At 43.1% G+C, this 17,652-nt stretch overlaps 1 long non-coding RNA gene across 1 annotated transcript in view; it reads left to right on the top strand.

Moving 5' to 3' along the window:
- The first annotated feature begins 205 nt into the window (after window positions 1-205).
- The window catches only part of LOC132659329 (uncharacterized), an 80,334-nt gene continuing 62,887 nt past the window's right edge, over window positions 206-17,652 (top strand). Inside the window, exons 1-2 of the long non-coding RNA XR_009599637.1 lie at window positions 206-400; window positions 11,749-11,838. This is a non-coding gene — a long non-coding RNA (uncharacterized LOC132659329). The remainder of the gene's footprint in view (window positions 401-11,748; window positions 11,839-17,652) is intronic.

Genomic DNA, 17,652 nt, shown 5'->3' with positions numbered 1-17,652 from the left:
TGGGATTTGGTGCTGGTGGCTGAATTTTTCAAACCCATTTAGCTTTCAGGAGTAACTGTGACTTTTTAGAAACAGAAATGCATCCTGCCAGAGCTGGTATTTGGGCTTGAGCTGTAACTTCAAAGTTTCTTTGATCCAAGCCTTCACCAGCATCTGCCATCTCTGATTGGTGTGCTGAGTGATCAGTGGTGCTGTTTGTCCACAGAAGACACGGTGTAATGGAAGCACCCAGACAGTCCCCATTGTGATAGAAAACATCCCAGGTTTTAAAAGTCTGCCTCAGTTAATGTGGTTGCAATTAAGGAATTGTGTGATGGATTTTGCAAGTCTTAATGGTGAAAAATTAAAAGCAGCAAAGCTTCAAATGGATCCACAATGAAAGCATGTTTTAAAGCCTCTGGTAAGTAATTTTTGTGTCAGTTCTTATAAAATTATTCAGGAGACTCAGCTCCTTGAGAAAAGGAGAGGTGGCAACTTCCTTTACCGTATGATCATGCAGACACCTGATCTGTGTCCATGATCTGTTTGCTGGATGAAGAATTTGTGCTTTAAAAATACAATGCTGGGGGTGGGGCAGTCCTAAGATGGTGGAGGAATAGGACGGGAGACCACTTTCTCCCCCACAAATTCATTGAAAGATCATTTGAACACTGAGCAAATTCCACAAAAATACAATGCTGTAAAATCCTAAGCCCTAGGATCTTTTGTATACAATATTTAAGACGTCTGGATGTCTTGCTGGCAATCTGTTCTAGTTACTGAATAAATCTCAACATAGTAAAGCAACATCTTGCTAATATAGATCTCTGATTCCTTTTCTGAAACCCTTGAGGGCATATGTGTTGATATTCAAGATTTTTTAGATTTTAGAAAGGGCATAGATACCGTGAGCATACCACCTATTACCCAACACTCCAGGGACATCTGGAACTCCCTATAATCAAACATTAACATTTCTGCAGAAGTGTGTGAATAGCCCCTCTTGGTAGGATAAATGCAAACAAAAGCTCCAAATAGCTATGTATCAGTCCAAGCCAGGTTCCTCCTAGATATCTTATGAAAAGCTTCTGTTTATTAAAACTCTCTGGATTCTGGAATTACGGATAAGGAATTGGGGCCTGTATTCTGTAAGGGATCTGTCTTCTCCAAAAGCAGGATTATCAAAATTAGGAATGCTTCGCTGTGCTATTTGTGCTTATTTTCTCCATCTCAAAATATGAGTTAAATCAAAGTGTCCTTTATGTATTAGCTCCTTGAAAAAGTTAGCTGGCACTTTAGGAAGTTATGTTTTAGGCTGCTTTCTTCCATCTGCAGTTAGGTTAAAACAAACTGCTGTCTTCCAATGCAGAACAACCTTTTGATTCCTCTATCTATCCAACCATTCATTCACAGCAAAACACTTAAGGTTTGATATGTGCAAAACACCATGCTAGGCTCTGACAGTCTCTGAGTGGTGTGGAAGTGGTAGTGAGTAAAAACAGCAGAATGCATGAATTTAAATTATCAAGACTGATACGAAAAAACAGTACTTATAAGGTAGACATTTTCAACCAAGGCAGCTAATGTAATTGACACAAGAACCAGGGGTCTGACCCCTGGAATTCTTTAGCCATAATAAGCTAGAGGGTGCTTTTTGTGCTAGACTCTGTCAGGAAGCAGTGGTAATACTTGGCAGTAAACTTTGCTGTTCTAAAGAAGAAAGCAGGAGAGAAACAGACACTTAAGACAGATGTCACCTTGACATGGAGACTTGGTGCTGGAAGAGGTCATGCCAGAATATACCAGAAGCTGTTATTTGGGGATAGAAAGGGATAAACACACACACACACAAACAGCAGGAAAAGAATTGCTCATCTCTAATACCTGGTAAGCTTTAAGAGAGTCACTCAGATTAGCCAGAGACCTCAGGTCACTGTCTTTGAGAAGATAAAATCCTCTCAGCCCTTTATTCTTATCTAATTTTGCCTAGAGTATGTTATAATGAATATCTGTCTTCTTAAAAATTCATTGAGAGGGAGAGAGAGATTGCATGATTCTTTTCCCTGAGGTTAAAAAAATGCAATGAAACAAAGATTTCCAGAGATATTATGTGAAACAAAGAAGGCTCTAGAAAGCTCAGGGGGAAGATGTAAGAAAAGATTGCTGGAGTGAGAAGAAATGGCAGAGACCTTAAGTAGACACACCCTTCTCTGTGATGTTGCAGAATCTTCCCTAGTTCTTTCAGGAATGCTCAGATCCCCAAAACTGTTGCCACAGGATGGGTGATCACCAAGTGGCTTGTTCCCAGCCCCCGGATGTCCCGTGGACGCAAGCAGATGAAGCTGGCAGTGTGTCCCTTGCTGCCACGTGGTGGCCTGGCTCCATGAAGAGCTCTTTGTGTTTTCTCAGTGGCCACCACAGTGCCTCTGTGTTTTATTTTCAATTAAATTTCCCTTAATCCTAAACTGCAGGAAAACATAGCTGCTGGCGCTCCCATTTCCCTTCCCAAAGCAATACAGTCTGCAGAGAAACCTTTTATGGCAGGAGCCCCGCCTCATACATGCTGTAAAAGCCCCATATGCCACTGGTTTGCCCACAAGTGCTTTCAAAAAGGTGCTTCATGGGCGCCGGACCCCAGGCAGCAAGGCAGCCTGTGAATAGTGCCCCTTGTTAGAGTGGTTGCTATAGCGAGTCCTTGTTTTTAATTCAGTTGCACAGTAAATAATACTTTATCCACAGTCGGGGGTGGTGGACAGTCCCTTTAGATTGCCTCCTCCTCATCCATCATAAAGGAGCACATGAGGCTTTGAGTAGCAGAGCAGGGCACCTGCTTCTCCAGCTTCCTTGGACTTTGATGCTTTCCTTCCTTGCAGTGGTGTAGAGGTTTGTAACGCCAATATCAACATGAACATCAAGACTGTATTAACATTTAACAAGAATAACTTTTTTTCTGGTTGGGTTTATTGGCATAAAGTGGTTCATAGTATTATTATCTTAATAGTATTCTAATGTCTCTCAATCTATAAGTGTTAGCTTCCTTTTCATGTATAGTAGTGGTAATTTATATTACTTTTTCCAAATCTAAAAATATTGTATAAATGAACTGACTTACAAAACAGAAACAGACTCACAAACATAGATATAAACTTATGGTTACCAAAGGGGGAGGGGAGCGGAGGGGAGGGATAAATTAGGAGTTTGGGATTAACAGATGTGTGTGCCTTAGTTGCTCAGTCCTGTCCAACTCTTTGCAACTCCATGGACTGTAGCCCACCAGGCTCCTTGGTCCATGGAATTCTCCAGGCAAGGATACTGAAGTGTGTTGCCATTCTCTTCTTCAAGGGGAATCAAACCCAGGTTTCCTGCATTGCAGGCAGATTCTTTTACCATCTGTGCCACCAGGGAAGCCTGGGGTTAACAGGTACCCACTTCTATATATAAGATAAACAAGGACCTACTGTATAGCACAGGGGATTATACTCAATATCTTATAATAATTTATAAGGGAAAAGCATCTGAAAAAGAATAAATTATACATGTTTATGTAACTGAATCACTTTGCTGTACACCTGAAACCCACACAACACTGTAAACCAACTGGACGTCAACAAAAAAGAAAAATACATTTAATTTTTAAAAAGTTTAAAGAAACACTTCCCCTATTTGTTTGGGATGAAATCTAAGTGGGAAGTCGCACAGCTACTCCCCAGCAGACCCTCTAAACTCTACCTGCCGGGTCATTGAAGAGATGTTTGGTCACATTTATGGGACCTTGGGGAGAAAAACGCAGCACCGAGAAACAGAAAGTGTGGTCTAGCCGAGCCTCTACATCACACGATAAATAGCTGACAGCTCTGGGAATATCTGACTGTCCTGGAAACACAGGAAAATGGGAATGAACAGAAAGAACTCAAGGGGGGGGAGAAAAGGGACCCTGGTAACACACAGCTGGGGTCAGGAGCCGTACACTTGGGAAACAAAAATAAAAGGAGCACCGAGTTTAATAAAATGGGGACATAGCCCTCTCTCCAGACACAGTCGGGCGAAAATTACTCATCACCTGCTGGAGTGGATGTCAGAAGCGGCCCGTGAGCAAGTGTGTGGCAGGGAGTATTTTGTGACGAAGAGGCAATCTCCGCACAGCGCCCTGCAACAGGCTTCCTCAGGCCCCCTCGCGGAGCAGACTCCGAGGCTCTGTCTCCTCATTAGAGGACAACAGCTGTTTCTCCCTATAATTAGCTCACAGCTCAATAGTTAGCCCCCAGTCCCTTACACCTGTACCACACGCAACATGGAAATTACAGAAGCACATGTTGTTTTTTTCTTAAATTACCTCCACTTACACACGTTGTTAAGCATCTAATAGAAAACAACCGTACCTTCCCTGCTCCCTTCCTCCTCAGAAGGCTTTTTAAAAGGCAAGCAGGGGAAAGTCTTTGTTTTTATGGGCTCCAGTTTCTATTCCCCACCTCACCTCCATGCTCCACGCACCCCCTCCCCCCGAATTAGAGAAGTTCTCCAGGGCTGTCAACCACCCCACCAGGCGTCAGGCCATAAAATCTTATTTTCAGCCACCTGCGGGATGATGGAGAGATAGGAAACTAGACTGAGGGAAGGGTGGGGGTGGGGTGGGTAGCGCTCCAGCTGGCGGCTGAAGATGGTTTCAACAGAATTCACTGGGGGGGTGGAAGGGTGCAGACTCTCGGGTCATTTCCTGCCAGGTCTGTGCTGCGTGGGGGGAAGGATCCATAATCACACTGTCTCACAGTTCCATTAGTGTCAAAGCTCATTAGGAGCCCCATCCACTCGGCAGCAGTGGGCACACAAAAGAGAGACCCAGCCAAAGTCTGCAGAGCGGCAGGGTCGTGGTTACAATGTGGGGGCGGGCGGGAAGGAGGGATTGTAAAATTCCCGGCTGGGTAATTAGAGTCAGCAGGGAAGCAACCGGGCCCTAGCGGGCCTCTCATTTCTCTCCTGGTTGTTGTGGAGGATTGGCAGGGCCTCTTCCTTCCAGGGGCGAGGCATGTGCCTGGGTCGTAACTCAAAAAGGAAAATGATCGTCAATTTGCTCCCTGCTCCCGGGATAAACTGGGGAGGTGGACCGAGGTTACTAGAGTCATCAGGGTACACGGAGAGCGGGGAGAGGATGGTGCGGGCCCCGTTGCCTTGGGTGCAGTTAATGGAACAAACTTAGATTGTTGCCTAATCGACTTCTACTAAGTTAATTTGAATAGATTCACATTCCTTACGCACCGGGTAAGGAAACTTGCAAACGCTGCGGAGCCATGACAAAATACGGTGGCATTATTACGGATCCCAACTTGCTTTCTCATTACAGTATATCATTCTGATTTTCTTCAACTCCAGCTGCAACGTGAAAGCTCATGTGCTGTAGGCAAAGCCCATAAGATGGCTCACTCTAGCTATTGTGCTTGCCTTTTATGACAGTTTTATAAATTATGAAAATGTATCCATCCAAAATCGATTTTAAAAACTGTGTTGTGATTGAAATGTAGTCTATACACGATACAATTTGGCGAGTTTTGACAAGTGTAGACCTTCGTGTAATTATCACTACAGTAATGTTCAGAATGTTTCAGTCTACCCAGAAGTTTCCTCTTGCCCCTTTGGAGTCAGTCTCCTTCCTGACTTCTCACCCCCACCTCCGAATGGATGACCAATGGCCTGATTTCAGTTATTTTGACTTTGCCAGTTTCTAGTTTCTAGTATTTTATCTGAGCGGAACGGTAGAGTGCAGCCTTTTGAGTCTGGCCTCTTTCAGTTCTACACTGCTGCATGTTCCAGCAATCTGTTCCTTTGAACTGTTGGGTAGTATCTTGTAGGAATGTCATCACAATCTATTTACCCGTTTGCAGGTTGATGGATATTTGGGCTACTTCCGATTCAGGGTTGTGATGAATAAGGCCTGAATATTGAAGTATAAGTCTTTGTGGAGACATGTTTTCATTTCTTTTGGTGGTCTTCCCCTCTGTTGTCAAATAGGGAAATAAATAAAATCAGATCCCTTTGACTGATCATCCAGCCAAAGAGGGAGGAGGTGGCTCTTGGCCTAATTAAGATGCAGGAACAAGCAGAATTCTGTATGTTTCAAAATGTGACAATAGAGGAAAGAGCAGGCAACCACACAGGTTCTGTCTCTTGCACAGGCACTGGACAGGCACCCTGAGGTCCAGGTAGTAGTTCAGTATTTGTGTGACTGTGTGACGTGGTCACGTTTGAGGTCAGTGAAAGCAAGCTCACATCAGTTATAAAATATGCATGCTAAGTCACTTCAGTCATGTCCGACTCTGTGCGACCCTATGGACTGTAGCCCTCCAGGTTCCTCTATCCATGGGATTCTCCAGGCAAGAATACTTGAGTGCATTCCCATTTTCTCCTCCAGGGGATCTTCCCAACCTGGGAATCGAACCCGTGTCTCTTATGTCTCCTGCATTGGCAGGCGGGTTCTTTACCACTCACACCACCTGGGAATATGATGACTCTATTAAGCACAAAACTCTAAAACCAGACTTCCTTTTGGTAGCTTATCACCTAAAAATGCTAGCAGTTATAAAACTGAACACACAGTGTTTGATGGAAATGACAAATATATGAAAAATGATGAAATCTGATAGGAAACAGAAGACGACTCTGAGAACTTGTCTTTTATACACTGATGACAAAGCACTGAGCTGAGGACTAATATCAAAGTATGGAATGGCCCATGTTTGGATTCTGAAAGTACCATTCCTATATCAGATCCATTGGATTTATGAATCAAAACACAACAGCAAACAGCCATGCTTTGCTGAACTTGACTCAGAAAGTTTAACTGCATTCTTTGGGCTTCATCCAGCAGCAAGATGGGAGACTCCATGGTAGCGATGCCACATGGGTTGCTGTGCTTTGGAAGAGAGTGCAGGACAGCTCACCCTCCTCCTGCTCTGTGCTGGCCCACTCGGCCATCATAATAACTGCCCTGTGACCAACAGGAAATAATTTCTTTCATTCTCAGAAACGTTGCACAAGTACAGAAATAAGAAACCATTTAAGCATCCATTTATAAGCTAAGGCTTCATTTTTCAAGAACACCTGAAACATCAGTGATTCTCATTGCATTCTGTTTGCCTAGCTCCTTTGTTCGGGGTCTGACCTTAACTTTGCTATTATGCATTTTGGAATTTCTGGAGCCCAGCTTTACCCTGAGGGAAAATAAGGAAAGAAATAAGCTTAAAAAAATTTTTTTTTGACCTAACCCTGCACCCTAAGGTCACCATTGAAATACATCAGATTTAAAATCTGCAAGGTCTTCAGGCCAAACTCACAGGAAAGTCAGGAAAACTAGAAGCTGTGAAGGACACGGATCTGCTGAATATATTAACCTCGCATATGTGTGTGGATGTGTGTTTTCTAATCCTCTAAGGTAAATTTATACCAATCCATACAGATGTACTCCTTTCTGTTTATTATTCCCAATTGTGTAATGGCAGTTAATGTCGTGCAAAGGAAAAAAAAAAAAAACTCTAGAGTTTGACAGCACTCCACCTATGTTCATTTAAGGCAAAACAAAGAAAAGGAAAGCTTGTTCTTTCAGCCAGTATTGCTCACTCCCTAATTCTACCCAGACTGGATCGTCTTAAATCTGATTTGGGATTTGAGTATTATTTGGATTAGCTCATTAGTGGGGCACCAGTTCTGACAAGCCACTAATCTGGGGCACTGGTGCACAGCGCCATGACAGTATTATGCTGAAAATGAGAAATCTAATGAGATTAGACAGATCCTGGTGCACATGGTCTGAAGGCACTTTGTATGGAGACCCACGAGCTAGGGAATGCAGGAGGTGGCAGATTGAGGCATCAGCTCAGCTGAGCTAGAACACAGCCGCTTGAATGCCCAGAAGTGGTCTCATTCAGATAGGCAGGGGTGCACCGTTCCTAAGCAGGTTCTGTGGAATCTCAAGCAATTGCCTAGATTGAAAAGCAAGAGTAATAAAAGGTGATTATTTTAGGGTCCAGGTGTCAGCAGGAGGGGCTGTGAGCAGAGATGAGGTTTTAAGGTAAAACACTCTGATGTGGTTTTGCATCTTAGAAGCAGAACAGTTACAGGTGAGCATTCATTGGCATCTGGAACCAGCAACCTGTTAGGGTCTCGTTTCTTGCTCAGGACTGCTGTCTAAGTCAACTCCACGGATTTTTTCCCCTCTCTGTGAAAATGACTTTCTTCCTTCTCTTTACTTGTGATTTTAGTTGGTTTTAAGCTGAACAGAACATACTGGTTCTTTTCTGCTCAGAACGGTGCTGTTGCTAAAATCAGAAAATGCTAGGCTTCCACAATGCTGCTGCTGCTAAGTCACTTCAGTCGTGTCCGACTCTGTGCGACCCCATAGACGGCAGCCCACCAGGCTCCCCCGTCCCTGGGATTCTCCAGGCAAGAACACTGGAGTGGGTTGCCATTTCCTTCTCCAATGCATGAAAGTGAAAAGTGAAAGTACAATGGGTGACTTATATGTCCAGATGTAGCTTAGGGGCAACGTACAACACACAGTGGAAGGGGGCTTGGTGCCTCCCCCATCCCTCGCTCTCCTCCTTCACTCCAAGAGGAAAACAAAAGTTTCCATGGCATTTTCTTGCTTGTAAGTGGAAAATCAAGCCATTAGCAGAGACTAGGGGTTGGCCCCCTGGGACTTAATTCCTTTCTTTCTATTGTGTTGGTCTGCCACCTTGTGGTGACTTTTAGAAGTCCATGAAAGACCTGCTGCTTGCTCCTAGAGCTGCCCCTAATTTTAGTATCCTTTCTAAACCCTAGAAAGAATTTCATTGTCAATCTGTTCTGTGAATCATCTTTAGAATGAGTATGTGTGCAAGACAAAAGTAAATGTACTTTCAGCACATGTGAGCAATACGAAATCAAGCATGTGACTTCTTTCGTGTTCTTCCTTGCCAGGCAAAATGAGTGACCCTTTTGACATAAAAGTCAAGAATTATCCTGTGAGTATTTAGAAATGAATACACGGCAGAACTGACTCCACTTTCTTATTTTAACATTTTCAAATTTTTAGGGATTTAGAGGAAAAAGTCAGAAACTAAGGGATGACACATTTTAATGGAGTCCCTCCGTTTGTTTTAAACACCTTAGTCAAATGTAGACAAGGACCTTAGGTATATATTAGAACAGGTCAAGAATTCTAGCCCCAACACAAAACGGAGAAGAGGAGGAACAGACAAATTCCTGGTGTCACGAAATTCTAGGAACTTTCAGAGGCTGAGGAAAGGAGTCCAAAGGAAGAGAGAGAAAAAATCTCTACCTGTGAAAACACATTTTAACCTTTCCTGCCAGAAAACAAAAAGCACAGTCCAAAGTATTTGTCAGAATCTCAAAAAGAATCGGAAGAATCACTGGGAGGTGACTGGACACTGTGCTGTGCTGCTCTTGTGAGCCAAGCATGGATTGTATTTGCAGAGCTTTAAGTGTTTGAAGCAGAAGAAAAAGCTGAAAAGAGTCAACCATTCTAAAGCTTTGGTGAGGTAGGGGGAATGGTTCATGATTCAAAAGATCATTGTTCTAAACATAATTGTTTACAAGAATCCAGGCAACAGGAGAAAGAGAGGTTTTTAAGTTTTTCCCTTTCAAAAAAAGAAATCCGTTGTAGACTATTTTGTATTGCCTTTTCTTCATGAGAGTCATCAAAACCTCTGCCATTCAACTGGTTGAGCAGCAATCTATTATTTCACTTAAACACGCACTAAAAGAGCTAATGTTGATTAATCAAAAGTGGGAGAAGCAGACATGCTTTGGAAACAAAAACTCTGTTAGTGCTTCTAAAGAACCTCCACTGGCCACCGGGACCTCTGTTGCTAGGGAGATGGTTACCAGGCACAGGTGCTATAGTGCCTGCCCCTACCCCCACCCCTTCGCTTGTTTGATACCCTTTGGACTGATGTCATGAATGAAAGGTTTTCAAATATTTAATTTTTCCTGTGTGTCCTCGAAAGAAGGGACACAGTGCTTGTGTGACTGATTTTCAAAGGCAAAATTAGGAAGAGAGGAAAGGAAGAGTGGGCACCTGGGAGAGCATGTGCAGAGAGCCCTGCTGAGAACCGGCAGCTTGGGGGAGGCTTGGGCAATGAAATAAAGCCAGAGACAACACCCCACCTAGTAATACTTGAACAAAGTCCTGAGTCAGTGGCGAGTGTGACCCATGAGGACCAAAACACCAAGGCAATGTGACTTCTACTAGCCATATTTTATTAAGGGCTGACCATGTGCCAGCCACCCTGCCTGCTTCTTACGCACCCCATCCTATTCATGCTTACACTCACCCAACACAAGGCCTTATTATCACTGTTTAACATAAGAATACCAAGCATCAGGGTGGTTACAGAACTTGCCAAATGCTAATGCCCTTGTTTGGGGTTTTTTTTTTTTTTTTTTTTTTGGTCTGATTTCAAACTCTTGTCTGCCTCTAAATAGCTTCTTCCAGGGCCTCTCAGAGGACTTGAAATTGCTAAGATGTATTAGCAAAAATTTACAAAACACCAACTCTGTGCAATGACATATTTTTGGATGAGAGTGTGTGTTCGTATAATTGCAGACATGTGTCTTGCCTCTAGTGGAACTCAGAAACCTGTAAAAAATAAGCTGATGAGGAAATAGTAAAACACTTATATGTCTGAAAAATTGAAGAGTGAAGAAATGTTGCAGGTAGGTGCTGAGGGAGTAACTTACCCAAACTAGAACACTGGAGGTAGGTGCTGGGTGTATTTCAGGAAGTTGGAGAGAGAGTCTTTCCTGATCTAAGGTTAGAAGGCAGATACAACCAAACTGATGATTGAGTTGACTCTGGATGGGTGGAAGGAATTTTGAATGGTCTGGCTTTCTGAGGTGTCCTAGGAAAGTGGGCAGACTTTAAGTGAGGCAATAACATCGACCAATTTATGAAAGGGTACCTGTATACTCAGTCACTCAGTCATGTTTGACTCTTACAACCCCCTGGACTATAGCCCCCCAGGCTCCTCTGTCCATGGGATTTCCCAGGGAAGAATACTGGATTGGGTTGCCATTTCCTCCTCCAGGGGATCTTCCTGACCCAGAGATCAAACCTTCATTTCCTGTCTCCTGTATTGGCAGGCGGATTCTTACCCTTATGAAAGGGTAGTGGGTGATTTGAATGGGGGGCAGGGGTGTATGTGAACTGAGATTTTGGCCATGTGAGCGTGTGGGTCTATGTCTGTGCTCAATGCTGAGCCTGGTATGGGGGCAGGGAGGTGGCCAAATGGAAGGTGAGAAAGAGAGGAGAAAGCAACTGATAATCAAGGTGGTACAGTGGTAAAGAATCTGCCTGCCAATGCAGGAGACTCAAGAGATACAGGTTCAATCCCTGGAAGATCCCCAGGAGTAGGAAATGGCAACTCCAGTATTCTTGTCTGGAGAATAATTCCATGGACAGAGGAGCCTGGCAGGCTACAGTCTATGGGGTCTCAAAGAGTTGGACACAACTAAAGCGACTGAGCAATAGCTTTTCTCAAAATTTTGCCAAGAACCAGTTCAGGTTAGCAATATACACATTCATTCATGGAAGTTTCTGTCCTTTAACTAAGAAAGGGAAAAAAACAAAACAAAACAAAACTATAGTATATTTGCATTTTGTTATTAATTCATGAGTAAAAAAAAAAAGTCCCTATAGAAAGAAATATATTTCTTTTTTCAATACCCGGGAGGAGACAAGTGCTATTCAGAGCATCTTAAGCCCTTCATCTTTCACCACAGACACCAGCAGACCTGAAGGGACTCTGCAGAGGCAGCAGCTGCAGTGGGCAGACATGAAAGCACCAGGCCATGAAGCCCCATTAGGAAAAGGTGAGGCCGTGAATTATTTTTATAGCCTGGAAATGACATATCTCATTCATTCAGTGAGTTATTTACCCTCTGGATTGAGTTCACAGACCTATGAGTCATATAAACACATCTATTGCTTTATCTTGGGGGACAGGAAGAGGGGAGAAGGTTATGCTGTGGGAGCTGGGGGGAAGAGGGAGGATGAGCTGATAAATGTTTCAAGACCTCATCGAGCAGGTCTGGGTCATGGCAGAACCTACCCTGTCTTGGTAGATTCTAGGCCCTGCAAGGATTTAGAAGCCAGGCCTGCTTCCTCTCTGGTATGAAAGCTTGCAAGCCAGTCCCTACAACCCTGGCTGAGATGCATTTCAAAAGGGAAAGGCTTCCCTCTTCTGCAGTTTGACCATTTTTTCAACTGAGGAGGGTGTGTATGTGTGTGTATGAAGGAGAGAAAGAGGAAGAGAGGAAGAGACCATCTGCTGGCCATGAAATTACTTTTGTACTTTTATCCAAATCACACCAAATTGGACAGGTAATTTATGGGCCACCTTGCAGTGCCTGCCTTACTAATAACTATCCACTGGCCCTTCTTGCTGTATAATACTACCATCTGGGCCAGGTTGGTGGGTAACAACCTCAATGCAAATACTTCTCTGCTCTGTTTTGGTATCTTAGTGCAAAATCAAACCTCCCTGTCTTTGGTCCCATTTAAATAAAAACATCACTTGCCTCCAACCAGTAAAATACATTTTCCCAGCTGATGGATGCTTTTCCATTTATTTTATAATGTATTTTTTTCCTCAGCAAGGGATTGTTCTTCAGAATGTCAAGGAGGAAATATTTTCCAAATCATCCGCTGTGATTGGCTGGCTTGGGCCTAATCAGATGGTGAACGGGGGAGGGGGAGAGGCAGTCATTTGTCACGCTGGAGCTCCAGCCCTGGATAAAGAGGTGCTTTGTAATGCCAGCCTGCCTAATCTCTAGGCCACAATCAAATTACCCTCCCCTCCCCCCAACCCTTCTTCCCCATCCCTCCCTCACCCCCATCTCTCTCTCTCACACACACACACATGCACACTCACACCCTACCTCTTCAGATCTATCACTGACAATACAGTTATTAAACAAGATCTTAGCTGAGGGAATTAATAACATCAAGGATTCATTTCTTTATCAAATGTTGTGGCCTGAAGGAAGAGGACTTCTTGCTTGCAGAAAGATTCAAGTACATTCATCCCCTGAGGGCAAGGGGTGGGTTTGTGATTTTTAATACTCATCAAATGAGAAGCAGAGGAGAGAGTGGGAGGGAGATCCCCATAATTGTTTGCAAATACTAACAGGTTGCAAACCTGCTTTTTGAAGGATTCCTGGTCCCATGGGGGCTAACGAGATTTGGGGGGAGGTGGGGCCGTGAGATGGGCAGTGAGCAAGCTGACCAACAGTGGCCAGAGCCTGGGAGTGTCATTGGGTGATCTTTAAATCCAGGAATGTGATGGTTCTGCTGTCTTTGCAATCAGACAGCTATGGGGGCAGGGGAGGGCAGGGAGGTTACAGGAGACAGGAAAGAACAGAGCTACAGATGTGAGTGAGAGGATGCTCGGCCATGTTACAGGTTGAGTCTGTCTGAGAGCTCAGCCCCTGCTCGCCCTCAGTTTGGCAGTAGCTGTCAGCCACCAGCGTGCGATCGCGCATGAAGGATATGAAGTTTGGGCAGGAAATAGCTTCTCTTTATTCCTCTTGACCTTATTCACCGGGACGCTTGTGACTTGTCACTGCCATTGATACAGGAGGAGAAGGAAGTCAAGAGGCTCGTGGGAGAACTAAAATCAATGCATGGTGGCGAGACATGCTGGGCAGCCTGCTCTGTAGCCATCAGCGCTGCCAACTTAAATTGTCGATTTGAGCACAGCCGCAATCATCGTCACAGGGAGAGTGTCTTAATCTAGCATCTTCATTTCCTATTCTGCGTGTCTGTTGTATGAAGGGTGCTGCGCTAGAAGGTTTCTTCCTGGTGGCTGGGTTGCAATCACAAATCAGAGCCACTTGTTCACTGCTACCCCCAGGACCATCATGGAACGCCCATGGGCGGCACTCGGGTTGCCATCTGACAAGCTGTGTAGACTGGAATTGCAGAGGAGCTGATGTCCATGGGATTGCTCTTAATCACAGGAGGATGGGAGCCTACAGATGAATTCCCTAATGGATTGCCATTTCCTTCTCCAGGGGATCTTCCCAACCCAGGGCTTGAACCCGGGTCTCCCACATTGTAGACAGACGCTTTACCGTCTGAGCCACCAGGGAAATCCAGATATTTCTAGAAAGCATTTTTTTATACTTCTCAGAAATCCCAGCCAAATGGAGTCCCGTTGCCAACAGCAGCAACCTTGATAACGCGTCTTTATATAGGCTTTTTCTTCCTTCCCATCCACTTTCTCTGCCCCCTTGCTCCTACTTCTGTGTTTATTTCCCAAATAAACTACATTCACCTTCAGTCCTTATCTTGGGCTCTGCTTCCTGGGCAAAACAAATGCAGACAGCACCAACTGAGCAAGTCTATTTTTTCCGAAGCACTCAGACATCAATGAGTCCTGTTCCAATGCCTCCTTTCTCAAATCTAAGACCCACACTGCTACAGCTGGTCATTGTCTGGTCACCTCCACCATGGCCTGAGGAGTGAGAGGAAGCTGGCAAGAGAGGTGGTACAGTATCCAGCCAACATCCAGGGGTGTGGGAGCATCTGCAGATGCCTTCTCCAGTTATCAAGGGAGGGGAGCAAGTGTAGAAATGGGTTGTTAAGATGATGAGTCAGAATTCAACCACGGTGGTAGTCTAGCTGCGGCTGTGGTACCTTGATCAGACTGTTTCTGCTACTGAGGTTCCAAAGTTTTCTCCACCCTTCCAACTATTCTAGAAGTCTCTGTATCACAGACTGTGTGTGTGTGTGTGTGTGTGTGTGTGTGTGTGTGTGTGTGTGTGTGTGTGTGTGTGCTCTGCTCAGTCATGTCCAGCTCTGTGTGACCCCATGGACTGTAGCCCTCCAGGCTCCTCTGTCCATGGAATTTTCCAGGCAGGAATACTGAAGTGGGTTGCCATTTCCTAGTCCAGTATCAGAGATTATTAAACTACAAATCTGGCCCATTATCTTGTTTTCCAAATAATGTTTTATTGGCACACACACAAAAGAAATGTGTTGTTAACCCTGCTACAGCCAGGCTGGCATCACAAAAAGAGAACAAATTCATTCAACCCTGAATTCATTAAGTATTTACTGAAACTCTACCAAATGTTCCAGTATGGTGCTAGTGTCTGAAGACACAGTAGTAAACAAAACAGAGGGCTCTTGCCTGGTGGAACCTAGTGTCTGATAAGAAAGATATTCATCAAATAAAGACCCATGTCCATATCAAAGTATAATTATAATCTCTGCTAAGTGAAAGGAGCCATCACAGAGATTGGATCTCTGCTGCTGTGACTAGGAAGGCTTTCCTGGAAAAGTGATGTCGGAGGGATAAAGAAGAGTTGGGGTTAAGTATGGATATGGGGGAGAAAAATACCCAGAAGGAAGAGAGCATGTAAAAATCCTTAATCAGGGAGTGGGTGGAAAAATCACCTGTTGAAGGAACAGGAAACCAGTGTGTTTGAAAAGCAGAGTAAGAAAACTTGGAGGTTTCAGGGAAACAAGAAAGGCAATCAGGGGCCAGATCAAGAATGTTTGTCTTTATCCTAAGAGCAACAGGAATCAACTGAAGGTTGGGTTTTTTTTTGTGTGTTTTTTTTTTTTGGAGTTTTCTTTAATTCTATGAGTAATAATGAATATACCCTTATTTTTAAAAGATCTAAATAATATATGTAACTCCACAGTTTGCCTGTATCAGCTTCCCCAGTCCAGTTATTCTCACAGATGCTACTCCTGTGTCAAAAGAAACTGAATTTGGTGGTAGAACAAATGGATGGTCTGATACTGTCAAATCTACACATTAAAAAAAATCAGAAGACATATATTCAGTTACATTGCTTGCATATATTCAGTACTAGTTTTGGGAGTGCTAAAAGAATATTTTGGCCGCTAAAAAAATAAAATTTTATTTTCAAATAGAATTTATTTAAAAGTATTGTTTATCTTTTCCTTTAAACATTTCTGTCTTTTATTATTTAAAAATTATTTGAACATTATATATACATATATATAGGGTGTTTCCATATATATATATATCCTACATATATATTTATAGGGTGTTTCCATATATATATATATATATATACATATATATATATATGGGATGACTGCTCAAACTTTTTTACTCAACCTATGAATATAAAGCTTGCAGACCACCATCACAGTAGTTAAGAGCATAATGTATTATATTATATATTGATGTTTTAATATTATGTTATATATTGATTTCCTTGAGTTCAAATCTCAAACTCATCATGTACAAGCCAGATGCTCTTGGAAATGTACTCAGTCTTGCAGTATCTTACCTCTTAACTAGGGAAAACAACAGTACTTTCTCCAAAGGGTTGTTGTGAGTACTGGATTAAATAAAACCTGCAAAGCTCTCAGAATGGTGCCCAGCACATTAAAAACCTTCAATAAAGGTTAACAAATACACCTAATGTTGTTACTACTGTGTTGAGCTTGCATTCAATAACCTTACTGAACTTTCTTTTTGGTTATAACAGTATATAAATGGATTCTTTCGGATTTTCCTAATCAACAGTCATTTCCTGTCAAACATGACAATTCCAATATGAATTTCTTATTTTTTGTCTCATCATACTGCCCTGCTTTCACACTTAAATAGTGAGGGCAGGTGATTTTATTTCCATCTTTAAAAAAGATGCCACCACTGTATCACCACGAAGTATGATATTTGCTAAAGATCTAGCACGTTTCTTTCATCAAGCTAAGAAAGATTACTTTTGATCTTAGGTTACTAAGAGCTGTTATTTTGTATTGTGGATGGAAGGTATCAGTATTCAATAACTGAAATGAAAAGCTGAATTCATTACTTAAGTAAGAAAGAGTTAACTGGTTAGATATAATCTCTCTTTGCAGAGAAGTCTGCTGATCTTAGATGGAGTTTGGGGCCAAGGATTATTTTGATCTTAGATGGGGTTTGGAGTCAAGGCTTGTTTTGATGCGGTAGTTGTTATTATTCAATCACTCAGTGGGATCTGACTCTTCGCAGTTCCCTGGACTGCAGCATGCCAGGCTTCTCGGTCCTTCACAATCTCCCAGAGCTTGCTCAAACTCATTTCCATTGAGTCAGTGATGCCACCCAACCAACTCAACCTCTGTCGTCCCCTTCTCCTCCTGCCTTCAATCTTTCCCAGCATCAGAGTCTGTTCCAGTGAGCAGGCTCTTCGCATCAGGTGGCCAAAGTAGTGTAGCTTTAGCCTCAGCATCAGTCCCTCCAATGAATATTCAGAATTGATTTCCTTTAGGATTGACTGGTTTGATCTCCTTGCAGTCCAAGGGACTCTCCAACACCACAGTTCAAAACCATCAATTCTTCGGCACTCAGCCTTCTTTAGGGTCCAACTCTCACATCCATACATGACTACTGGAAAAAACTATAGCTTTGACTAGATGGACCTTTATCAGTAAAGTAATGTTTCTGCTTTTTAATATGCTTTCTAGGTTTGTCATAGCTTTTCTTCCAAGGAACAAGCGTCTTTTAATTTCATGGCTGCAATCACCATCTGCAGTGATTTTGGAGTCCAGGAAAATAATGTCAGTCATTGTTTCCATTGTTTCCCCATCTATTTGCTATGATTTGCAACTTCGCCTTCAAGAACACCAAAATCACAACTACTTACTTAACAACCATT

This window comes from Ovis aries, chromosome 2 (genome assembly GCF_016772045.2).
Source record: "Ovis aries strain OAR_USU_Benz2616 breed Rambouillet chromosome 2, ARS-UI_Ramb_v3.0, whole genome shotgun sequence".
Lineage (NCBI taxonomy): Eukaryota > Metazoa > Chordata > Mammalia > Artiodactyla > Bovidae > Ovis > Ovis aries.
This window is presented reverse-complemented; position numbering and strand designations above follow the sequence as displayed.